Below are 13,019 nucleotides of genomic sequence, written 5' to 3'. Positions count from 1 at the left end.
GAGAGGAATTCACCTTTCAGCAGGACAATAACCTAAAACACAAATCCAAATCTACCCTGGAGTTGCTTACCAAGAAGACAGTGAATGTTCCTGAGCTGCCAAGTTACAGTTTTGACTTAAATCTGCTTGAAAATCTGACAAGACTTGAAAATTGCTGTCTAGCCATGATCCTCAACACCTTGACAGAGCTTGAAGACTTTTTAAAATAATAATGGGCAAATATTGCACAATACAGATGTGCAAAGCTGTTATGATACTTACCCAAGAAGACTCACAGCTGTAATCGCTGCAAAAGGTGTTTCTAACATGTATTGACTTGGGGGTGGATACTTATTTAATCAAAATATATTATTGTTTTCTTTTTCATTAATCTTTAAAAAAAATGTATTAAAAAAATTATCCACTTTGACATTAGAGTATTTTGTGTAGATCGTTGACAATTACATCAATTTTAATCCCACTTTGTAACACAAAATGTTAAGAAATTCAAGGAGGGTGTAGACTTTCTACAGGCACTGTACACTGTGTACCTACCGCTGCCACCATGCTCCACCGGCACCCTCCTTCCATATCTGCCAGGTCAAGCCTGAGAGATGGGTTAAGCTCCTTCCTTTCAAGCACCTGTGTGACACAGGGAGAGAGATGGGATGAGGGCAGACTGATGAGACAAGGACAAGGAGGGCAGATGAAGAGGTGGAGGGAAAAGGAGATTACTTAGGGCAGACCAGGGGGGCGAGGGAGGTGGTAGATTCCATGTACTTTGTGATGGGTATTAGGATGGAGCAACCTGCAACCCCCTCCACACACACACACACACACACACACACACACACACACACACAGCCTTGCTCTCTGTCAGCCTATCTCTATCAATCTGTTCATCCTGTTGGTGGTTATTTTCAATCACCTGCTCCCGTGGCTATGCTAGCCCTCTCATCCACTCCATTATTTATTCCCATCTTCTCTTCCTTTCTTTTCTCCTTCCTTATCTCCACTCTCTCCAGATTTTTCAATATGCCTGTGATTGGAGAGCACACCGCATCAGTGAACCAATCTCATCCCTATTCATAGTCTTCTGAACACATCTCTTTCCCCTGCCCCCTTCCCTCTGCATCCCTCCAACAGTCTCTCCACTTTCCACTTCTTATGTCTTTGTTTAAGACATTTTGTTTGGCTTTATAGTCACTTTTACTTATTCGATCGACTTCCCTCCAGTAGCTCGTTGACATTGCATCACAAGCAAAAGGCTTTGTAAGCTATTTAGCACCAGCCACAGTGTACCGTTCACTCTCCATAATTACTGCTGAAACAAGCAGCTCGGAAGTTATGCTGCCTTCTGACAATCTCCCAGCCTTTATCACCCACCGCTAAGGCTTTCTCTCACTGTGTGGCTGCCATGATTACCTTGCAGATCAGAGTATGTAAGTGAGGTACAGTATGTAAGCAGGGTTTTTCACACTTCTGAAGGAAATCACTTCCAAAATGGCACCATACCTAAGGTCCTCCAAATAAAAGGGTTTCAATTGCAGAAAGCTCAAAACTACCAAGCCACGATCTGGGTTTCCATGGAGATTCTCCACTCTGTGCTCTAAGTAGAGAACTTCAATTCCATTACTCTCAGATTGCCCTGTCAAGCACACTTTTGCAGAGGTTTTGTTCGGTCTTTCACTCCTGGCCTCCTACAGCGCATGGGGCTATATAACATGGGATCAAGCTGTCAAGAATTGACCATTGGGCAGAGCAGGTAGATGGGGGACACTTTCCACAAGGTTAGGTGATTCCCTGTAATGATCGCCTGCCTTTTTGTCTGAGAAATGTCTCTTGTGCTTATTCCATAGAATGGGTATTAGCAGTTATTTACTGTATGTGAGAAACGTCACATTCTTTCGTTGCAGCCGTACCCAGAACTGCATTCCAAGGGATTAAGGGAAAAAACAGGCAAAATTGTTTAGCTTAGACCAGCGAAACAATTAGCCACAGCCATTCCTCAGTCTATATGGCTTTGTGGCCACTGTCTGTGCTTCAGTGTGCCGTGAAATAGCTGTTCTAGATCGGTCGGTGCATGTGTGGGTGCCTGCATCCAGCTGTTGAATGGGTGGAACTCATTGAACAACTAAAAAGAAAAGAGGATGGAACTGCTGGTGGAGAACGCCCAACAACAGCATGTGGAAACAGGTGTCACTACCTGCTTGTAGGCACCTGCCCTGGGGTGGAGGAGACCAACCAGTTCTCAGAAAAACTAGCTAAATGATGACACCAACACAACGATGTGTGTGAGACTGAGTTCCCTCCTCTCAATGTTTTGCCCTTCCCAGTGTCTCTTAGAGAGGTTGAAGAGGTTGAGAAATCGATAACACTTGTCTACTGCGGATGCAGGACTCTTCACACCTCCATCTCAAAACATTGCCACCAACCCTGGCAACAATGCAGTGGTGAACGGTGTAGAGATTGGATCGGGAGAACAGAGCTCAGCTAACAGTGGCATTTTAACCAGGTAATGAATGTTTGAGAGTTTAAGTGGTTCTGCTACAGATCTCCTGAATTTTTCCTCAATTTCCAGTCAAATGTTTGAATGCACCTTTCACGTGTGAGTTCCAAATATCTCTAACGGTCGCCCCAGCGTGAGTTGAAAAAAAATATATAATAATTATGCGCGTGATGTGCACTCAGAATGCAGGTAGTGACACACTGTTCCAAAATGTGATTGTTATGCAACAGGGCAGTTAACCCGCGCTGCCCTCAAACCAAGGTACACTGCCTGCTAACTATGGGCTATGTTTCAATTTCTAATTATTTTCTAAAAGCGTTTATTTTCTAACAACAGTTTGAATTCAGGTGTGTTTCACCCCATTATACAATGGGTGGGTTTAATGCTGATTGGTTAAAAGCGTATTCCAGCCGGTATCTATTCCACAAGTTACCACCGGTTAAATCTATGACGTTTAAATGGCTATTTACTCTGTTCCATCTGACTGCGCAATTCACTGTTTCATCAGCCCAGGCAGGGAAGTTATAAACTGGATCTTCACTATAAAAAGCATCTAGACATTATCTCACATTTTATTTTAGACTAACATTTAGTTTTCAATAGTGGAGATTTGTATAAACCTTTCTGTGCCCCTGACATTTGCAACATTGTTACAATATTCAAATTCGGTCTCCAACTGTCCCATAGTAATGAACGTGTAGGGGTCAGGAGTCAGGACGAGAGAGAGAGAGGCAGGCAGTGTTTCTCAGCCAGTCGAAATCATGAATCAGCTGGCATCATTTTTATGGATATATATACAAAGAAATGTCAATTGAAAAAAGGTAAGCCAAACGAGGTGCAGCTAGTTTGCAGTCTTTCCAGCTTCAGTTTGAAGTTATTGTGTTAGCTGTATTGTTGGCTAGCTCCTCTGAACAACAGTGTCCTAATGAGTAAGCACATTTTCTATGCCAGGCGAAATCGTGTCTCATTAGCTCATTTGTTATGGGTGTATCCAAATAAATGTCACTAGAAAACAGCTTAAACAAATGCAGCTACTGTTGTGGCTCAGTTGGTAGAGCATGGTGTGTGCAACGCCAGGGTTGTGGGTTCGATTCCCACGGGGGGCCAGTACAAAAAAAATGCATGAAATGGATGCATTCACTACTGTAAGTCGCTCTGGATAAGAGCGTCTGCTAAATGACTAAAATGTAAATGTAAAATGTTGTTATTCTGTCTGCGCTGTTTGTCGTGACTAACCCTAAGTTAGCTAGCTGGCTGGCAAGCAAGACATAAGAACGTTGCCAGCCAGTACGGCAATGGAACATTTAGAACGAACAACTGGGTCATGTCCATATAGATACAGAACAAAAAGACTGAACGACTGGGTCGCATCTCTGGCAACCGAACCAATGAACGAATGACCAGACAGCTTGGGTAGCAACCCTAGATTTGTTTCGGGACTATATGTTGTGGAATGATGAAATAGTATGATTAAATTCATAAAAATAACATTTTTAATTAAAATATGTCAATCATTATTTGAATATGTTGGTAACCCGTTGTATAAAAGTGATAATGCCCTCAAAGCTGGTGTTTGGAGGATTTATTGGCACGGTTTTCCGGCCCTAGACTTCATCTCGGGCCTAACAACATTAGTCATTATAGTTTCAGTATACCATGTTGTCGTTTCTGCTTGATAGAGGTCATGAGCAGATGAGCTCCCACATTTTTCAGCATGTTTTTAAAAATAGATAGATTTAGAGTTAGAAACACTTAGATTTTTTTGGGATGGACATATACAGGATGCTACCCTAAACGACATAACCTTCACTCCAAATTGAAACTCCAAACCTACAACCTGATTTTGGATGGAATTACTTGGAATGCTTCCTACACTCAAGGATTATTATTCCCAAACTATTCATCAAATGCTCTGGCAAACAAGCAGAGACCTGAAAAACCCATCCAACCTGGAGCTGAGTGAGTAATGCTTAGTCTGAAGCAATTTTTGTACTTTCAAAAGCCAAGAAGAAAAATACATTACAATTATATATATTACTTAATAAGGACTGAATGCTCAGGCTACCAAGCTTTGCTAGGACAAAGAGATACAACTTTAATTAGCACTGACGTGTGAAGCGAGAGGTGTCAAAGTCTTTGAGCCCAACAAATGGCAGGCTACCCCTCCCAGATCCAGAGGCCTTGAAGCTCCTTCCTACTGTTCAAAGACCATCCACTGGCATTTTCTACAAGAAATCTGCCTGCAGAAATAAAATCTTCTCCCAAGTGGGTGACACCTACTCCCATTGCCTGCTGCACTGCTGCTTGGATTACACCTGGCGATCTGTTCACCGTCTGCCCTGGCCTGTCTCTCTCCCGGGCTTTCGCTCGCCTCCAGCACACGTGCACTGTTGGGGCGAGTGACTCTGAACTTACAGTGGCTAGCCCCAAGTTGTTAAATATATATATATATTTTTTTTTTTTTAATTTTTTTTTATTGTGTATATTGATATTTGCCTTATGACTCCTTCATGCTTTGTTGACTACAAACTTTCTTTACCCAACTGTGGAACAGACTATGTTTGTTCCCACACTCAGGACTCTGACTCTCTATTGGTTACACAGATTATCAGATTATTACCAATCCCACAAGGTTTGACTCCAAACACCCAGAAAAGGCTTCTCTTCTTGATGTTATCCTCACAAATAATCCTGATTAGTATCAGTCTGGTGTTTTCTGTAATGACCTTAGTGATCACTGTTTTACAGCCTGCGTTCATAATGGGGGCTCAGTGAAACGACCTGTCCCAATTTGTCATAGACGCTTGCTAAAAAAACTTTAATGAGCAAGCCTTCCTTCATAAACTGGCCTCTGTAAAATGGTATAGAGTCAGCTTGATCCCCTCTGTCAGGTTCAGCTCCTGGTTTGATCGTGATCTCTCTGTGAGTCTAACCCCAAGAAGTTCAGGAAAATGAGTAAAGACCTGGAGAATAAAACCCCCCCTCACAGCTGCCCATGTCCCTTAAAGTTGATGATGCGGTTGTTACTGACAAGAAGCACATGGCTGACCTCTTTAATTACCACTTCATTAAGTCAGGATTCCTATTTGACTCAGCCATGCCTCCTTGCCCGTCCAACATTTCCTCATCTCCCACCCCTTCTAATGCAACTATCCCAGATGCTTCTCCCTATTTTTTTTTCTCCTGCCCCGCTACAAAGTTTCTCCATGCTGCCAGTCACTGAGCCCGAGGTGCTAGAGGAGCTCCTGAAACTTGACCCCAAAAAAACATCTGGGTCAGATGGTTTAGACCCTTTCTTCTTTAAGGTTGCTTCCCCTATCATTGCCAAGCCTTTCTCCGACCTTTTTAACCTCTCTCTCCTTTCTGGGGAGTTTTCCATTGCTTGGAAGGAAGCCACGGGTTGTCCTTTATTTAAAGGGGGAGATCAAGCTGATCCTAACTGTTATAGGCCTATTTATATTTTGCCCTGTTTATCAAAAGTGTTGGAAAAACGTGTAAATAATCAACTGACTGGCTTTCTTGATGTCTATAGTATTCTCTCTGGTATGCAATCTGGTTTCCGCTCAGGTTATGGATGTGTCACTGCAACCTTAAAGGTCCTCAATGATGTCACCATTGCCCTTGATTCTAAGCAATGTTATGCTGCTATTTTTGTTGACTTGGCCAAAGCTTTTGATACGGTTGACCATTCCATTCTTGTTGGCCGGCTAAGGAATATTGGTGTCTCTGAGGGGTCTTTTGGCCTGGTTTGCTAACTACCTCTCTCAAAGAGTGCAGTGTATGAAGTCAGAAAATCTGCTGTCTCAGCCACTGCCTGTCACCAAGGGAGTACCCCCAAGGCACAACCCTAGGCCCCACGCTCTTCTCAATTTACATCAACAACATAGCTCAGGAAGCTCTCTCATCCATTTATATGCAGATGATACTGTCTTATACTCAGCTGGCCCCTCCCCGGATTTTGTGTTAAATGCTCTACAACAAAGCTTTCTTAGTGTCCAAGAAGCTTTCTTTACCCTTAATCTTGTTCTGAACACCACCAAAACAAAGGCCATGTGGTTTGGTAAGAAGAGGGTCCCTCTCCCCACAGGTGTGATTACTACCTCTAAGGGTTTAGAGCTTGGGAGTATGGCTAGACGGTACACTGTCCTTCTCTCAGCAGATATCAAAGCTGCAGGCTAAAGTTAAATCTAGACTTGCTTCCTCTATCGTAATCGTTCCTCCTTCACCCCAGCTACCAAACTAACCCTGATTCAGATGACCATCCTACCCATGCTAGACTACGGAGACATCATTTATAGATCAGCAGGTAAGGGTGCTCTCGAGCGACTAGATGTTCTTTACCATTCTGCCATCAGATTTGCCACCAATGCTCCTTATAGGACACATCACTGTACTCTATACTCCTCTGTAAACTGGTCATCTCTGTATACCCGTCGCAAGACCCACTGGTTGATGCTTATTTATAAAACCCTCTTAGGCCTCACTCCTGCCTATCTGGGATAAACTCAGCAAAAAAAGAAATGTCCTTTCACTGTCAACTGTGTTTATTTTCAGCAAACTTAACGTGTGTGTGTGTGTGTGTGTGTGTGTGTGTGTGTGTGTGTAAATATTTGTATGAACATAACAATATTCAAAAACTGAGACATAAACTGAACAAGTGTGAACATGTGACTAACAGAAATTGAATAATGTGTCCCTGAACAAAGGGGGGGTCAAAATCAAAAGTAGCTGTCACTATCTGCATTAAGTACTGCAGTGCATCTCCTCCTCATGGACTGCACCATATTTGCCAGTTCTTGCTGTGAGATTTTACCCCACTCTTCCACTAAGGCACCTGCAAGTTCCCGGACATTTCAGATTTCAGGGGAGAATGGCCATAGCCCTCACCCTCCGATCCAACAGGTCCCAGACTTGCTCAATGGGATTGAGATCCGGGCTCTTCGCTGGCCATGGCAGAACACTGACATTCCTGTCTTGCATGAAATCAAGCACAGAACGAGCAATATGGCTAGTGGCATTGTCATGCTGGAGGGTCATGTCAGAATGAGAAGGAAGGGTACCACATGAGGGAGGAGGATGTCTTCCCTTTAATGCATAGCGTTGAGATTGCCTGCATTGACAGCAAGCTCAGTCCGATGATGCTGTGACACACCGCCCCAGACCATGACGGACCTTCCACCTACAAATCGATCCTGCTCCAGAGTACAGGCCTCGGTGTAACACTCATTCCTTTGACGATAAACGCGAATCCGACCATCACCCCTGGTGAGACAAATCCGCGACTCCTCAGAGAAGAGCACTTTTTGCCAGTCCTGTCTGGTCCATCGACAGTGGGTTTGTGCCCGTAGGTGATGTTGTTGCCGGTGATGTCTGGTGAGGACCTGCCTTACAACAGGCCTACAAGCCTTCAGTCCAGCCTCTCTCAGCCTATTGCGGACAGTCTGAGCACTGATGGAGGGATTGTGCGTTCCTGGTGTAACTCGGGCAGTTGTTGTTGCCATCCTGTACCTGTCCCGCAGGTGTGATGTTCGGATGTACCGATCCTGTGCAGGTGTTGTTACACGTGGTCTGCCACTGCAAGGACGATCAGCTGTCCGTCCTGCCTCCCTGTAGCGCTGTCTTAGGCGTCTCACAATACGGACATTGCAATTTATTGCCCTGGCCACATCTGCAGTCCTCGTGCCTCCTTGCAGCATGGCTAAGGCACGTTCACACAGATGAGCAGGGACCCTGGGCATCCTTCTTTTGGTGTTTTTCAGAGTCAGTAGAAAGGGCTCTTTAGTGTCCTAAATTTTCATATCTGTGACCTTAATTGCCTACCGTCTGTAAGCTGTTAGTCTTAAAGACCGTTCCACAGGTGCATGTTCATTAATTGTTTATGGTTCATTGAACCCGCATGGGAAACAGTGTTTAAATCCTTTACAATGAGATCTGTGAAGTTATTTGGATTTTTATGAATTATCTTTGAAAGACAGGGTCCTGAAAAAGGGATGTTACTTTTTTTCACATTCTGTTAAAGGTCCACAAAGCACACACTCGTCTTTTCAGTTCGCTGCAGCTAGCAACTGGAACGAGCTGCAAAAAACACTCAAACTGGACAGTTTTATCTGAATCTCTTCATTTAAAGACTCAATCATGGACACTCTTACTGACAGTTGTGGCTGCTTTGCGTGATGTATTGTTGTCTCTACCTTCTTGCCCTTTGTGCTGTTGTTTGTGCCCAATAATGTTTGTACCATGTTTTGTGCTGCTACCATGTTGTGTTGCTACCGTGTTGTTGTCATGTGTTGCTGCCTTGCTATGTTGTTGTCTTAGGTCTCTCTTTATGTAGTGTTGTCTCGTCGTGATGTGTGATTTGTCCTATATTTATGTTATTTATTTTTTAATCCCAGCCCCCGTCCCCGCAGGAGGTCTTTTGCCTTTTGGTAGGCCGTCATTGTAAATAAGAATTTGTTCTTAACTGACTTGCCTAGGTAAATAAAGGTTCAATAAATTAATACAAATAAAACACTGTAGCACACCTTATGTATGGAGCGTAATGCAAGATGTTACATAATTCTATCCTCCTGATTCCTGCTTACAAGCAAAAACTAAAGCAGGAAGTACCAGTGACTCGCTCAATACGGAAGTGGTCAGATAACGCGGATGCTACACTACAGGACTGTTTTGCTAGCACAGGCTGGAATATGTTCCGGGATTCATCCAATGGGATTGAGGAATACACCACCTCCGTCATCGGCTTCATCAAAAAGTGCATCAATGACGTCATCCCCATAGTGACTGTACGTACATATCCCAACCAGAAGCCATGGATTACAGGCAACATCCGCATCGAGCTAAAGGCTAGATCTGCCGCTTTCAAGGAGCAGGAGACTAATCTGGACTCTTATAAGAAATCCCGCTATGCCCTCAGACGAACCATCAAACAAGCAAAGCATCAATACAGGATTAAGATTGAATCCTACTACACCGGCTCTGATGTTTGTCGGATGTGGCAGGGCTTGAAAACTATTACGGACTACAAAGGGAAACCGAGATGCGAGTTGCCCAGTGACGTGAGCCTACCAGACGAACTAAGTGCCTTTTGTGCTCGCTTCGCGACAAGCAACACTGAAGCATGCACGAGAGCACCAGCTGTTCTGGATGACTGTGTGGTAACGCTCTCAGTAGCCGATGTGATCAAAACCTTTAAACAGGTCAACATTCAGACGGCCAGACGGATTACCAGGACGTGTACTCAAAGCATGCGCGGACCAACTGTCCAATTGTTTTCACTGACATTTTCAACCTCTCCCTGACCGAGTCTGTAATACCTACATGTTTCAAGCAGACCACCATAATCCCTGTGCCCAAGGAAGCGAAGTTAACCGCCCCGTGGCACTCACGTTGGTAGCCATGAAGTGCTTTGAATGGCTGGTCATGGCTCACATCAACAGCATCCTCCTGGACACCCTAGACCCACTCCTATTCGCATACCGCCCCAACAGATCCACAGATGACGCAATCTCAATCGCACTCCACACTGCACTTTCTCACCTGGACATAAGGAACACCTATGTGAGAATGCTGTTCATTGACTACAGCTCAGTGTTCAACACCATAGTGCCCACTAAACACCTCCCTCTGCAACTGGATCCTGGACTTCCTGACGGGCCGCCCCCAAGTAGTAAGGGTAGGCAAGAACACATCTGCCATGCTGAACCTCAACACTGAGGCCCCTCAGGGGTGTGTACTTAGTCCCCTCCTGTATTCCCTGTTCACCCACGACTGTGTGGCCAAACACGACTCCAACACCATCATTAAGTTTGCTGACGACACAACAGTGGTAGGTCTGATCACCGACAATGATGAGACCGCTTATAGGGAGGAGGTCAGAGAACTGGCAGTGTGGTGCCAGGACACCAACCTCTCCCTCCAATGTGAGCAAGACAAAGGAGCTGATCGGGGACTACAGGAAAAGGCCGGCTGAACAGGCCCCCATTAACATCGATGGGGCTGTAGTGGAGCGGGTTGAGAGTTTTTCAAGTTCCTTGGTGTCCACATCACAAAACAAACTATCATGGTCCAAACATACCAAGACAGTCGTGAAGAGGGGACGACAAAACCTTTTCCCCCTCAGGAGACTGAAAAGATTTGGCATGGGTCCCCAGATCCTCAAAAGGTTCTACAGCTGCACCATCGAGAGCATCCTGGTATGGCATCACCAACTGGTATGGCAACTGCTCGGCATCTGACCGTAAGGCGCTACAGAGGGTAGTGCAAACAGCCCAGTACATCACAGGGGCCAAGCTTCCTACCATCCAGGACCTATATAATAGGCGGTGTCAGAGGAAAACCCATAAAATTGTCAGACTCCAGTCACCCAAGTTATAGACTGTTTTCTCTGCTACCGCACGGCAAGCGGTACCAGAGCGCCAAGTCTAGGACCAAAAGGCTCCTCAACAGCTTCTACCCCCATGCCATTAGACTGCTGAACACTTCATAAAATTGCCACCGTACAATTTACATCGACCCCACCCCCCCTTTTGTACACTGCTGCTACTCACTGTTTGTTTGTTACCTATGCATAGTTACTTCGCCCCCACCTACATGTACAGATTACCTCAACTAGCCTGTACTCCCGCACAATGACTTGGTACCGGTGCCCCCTGTATATAGACTCGTTGTTGTTATTCTTATTGTTACTTTTTATTATTACTTTTTATTTTAGTCTACTTGGTAAATATTTTCTTAACTCTTCTTGAACTGCACTGTTGGTTAAGGGCTTCTAAGTAAGCATTTCACGGTAAGGTCTACACTTGTTGTATTCGGCGCATGTGACAAAGTTTGATTTGATTTACTGTTTTATTCACGTTTTTAAGTTCTGATAACAAATCATGCATTCAGATTCTTGCATTCTTGCACACTTTTTTGAAGGTTGTACTGATTATGATGAGCTAATGCTAAGCTAATTGCCAGCTATGTTTTGACTTTTAGAAAGTGTTTTTTTTTTTTTACTCAACTATTTTGATTCACTGGTGAGCTCACCCATGTTGTGATGAATTTTAAATAGTAATTGTTATTAACTAATTCATATTATGGTTTCTGTCAGGCGAGAGTTAGCTAAATATAACCACTTGTGTTAGATCACTCATTCCTCAGCGCTAGGACTAATGTAGCCTACATTTTTCTGGTTTGGATGAGAATGTGTTATGCTGTCACTACTTCTGTGAATGTCTGAACATGGCATCCCAAAATAAACTGCTCACATTGAGGACATAACATTGTAAAGACTGTGTTTGTGCAAAATGTTTCTGTGAAAAAAGTGTGGCCATCTCAAACGCTGACTGTTGCATCAATCGTAACTGGACGTTCTAAAGAAGTGTTCTAATCACACCGGTTTGAGTGTACGCTGCAGAGATCACTGTAGATTGATCATACCTGTGTGTTTGTATGTATCAAAGGGTTGTAACCGGAACTTTGAAACGCACACAAGATACAGTAAAACAATTCAGATTGGACTGTGCCTGTATTCTATAGGTTCCCAGAAGTCAGTGGGATGAAACACACCATTTCACCTTCTCCCCTCACTCTCTCTCCTGGTGTGTTCCTCTCCTCTCTTTTTAAAATGGTAATGCTGCGGGAACATGTTGGAGCATCCTGGCCGAGAGTTGACTCTACTCCTAAAAGATTTCCTTTATGGGCGCTCACGCAGGGTTTCCAAGGCATCGGCCGCCATTTGCTGAGAATCTGGTCTCTGCTAAATCATTTGAGCGATGCCTCCAGCTTTTCACCACAACACTATGATTATTGTTATTGCAGTAATGAAGTGAAGGCTGAAATGAAAAACATGTGCATAGTGTTGTCCTCTCTGTGCACTCACCCCCATTTAGGAGAATCCAGATAAGCCATGAGTCTTTTTCAGCTGATGCCTATGCAGCTTTCTGCTGGTATTGCCTTGACTAATGCCCAAACCATGACAAATGAATCTAATGCAGTTTTCTGTGGAGTAATATAAACAGCTTGAATCCTTGGATGACTCTTCCTTGTGGGTTGTGGATGGACTTTGCCAATAGCCAACTATTTTGAGCTCTATCAAGTCTGGTCCCCTGAGGTAATTGGGTGGTGGCTTAAAATTTGCACACAAACCAAAAAACACAGTGGAGGGAATAACTAATTTGCATGTAAATACATTCGCATGTCTTATACACCCACACACCATCTAAAAAATACTAAGAGAAGCAAAGAATAATTCCAGCATTACAAGAAACACTCACACACTAATGTAGAGGGAGGACAGCTTTTGAGGCTTGTTCTATTTGTGATTCATGCCCATTGAGTGTTTCATTCTTTATTAACCACACACACACACACACACACACACACACAGATGAGGCAATGGCCATTGGCGCTGTTGGCGAGAGTACAGTTGAAACTGCTGGCTGTCTGGCCCATGCACTGTCAGTGACCCTAATTGATATCCTGTAGACTTTTTCTTCAGATAACACTGGTCTGAATTCCCAGACCTTTCCAGGCCTCAGATGTTGGGAAA

The 13,019-nt window shown here is 44.1% G+C and overlaps 1 protein-coding gene across 5 annotated transcripts in view; it reads left to right on the top strand.

Annotated features, from left to right (window-relative positions):
- Positions 1–13,019, top strand: part of LOC115176735 (semaphorin-6D) — a 152,038-nt gene that overhangs the window by 31,490 nt on the left and 107,529 nt on the right. The window contains exon 1 of one of the 5 annotated variants that reach the window (XM_029736974.1): positions 2,216–2,494. The exons of the other annotated variants lie outside the window; for them this stretch is intronic. The gene's annotated coding sequence lies outside the window, so the exon portion shown is untranslated. Of the gene's footprint in view, positions 1–2,215; positions 2,495–13,019 lie in introns of those variants that run through there. 5 annotated transcript variants of the gene reach the window in all.

Source organism: Salmo trutta, chromosome 37 (genome assembly GCF_901001165.1).
Source record: "Salmo trutta chromosome 37, fSalTru1.1, whole genome shotgun sequence".
In the NCBI taxonomy this organism is placed as follows: Eukaryota; Metazoa; Chordata; class Actinopteri; order Salmoniformes; family Salmonidae; genus Salmo; species Salmo trutta.
Note: the sequence above shows the minus strand (reverse complement) of the source record. Positions and strands in the feature narration are given on the sequence as shown.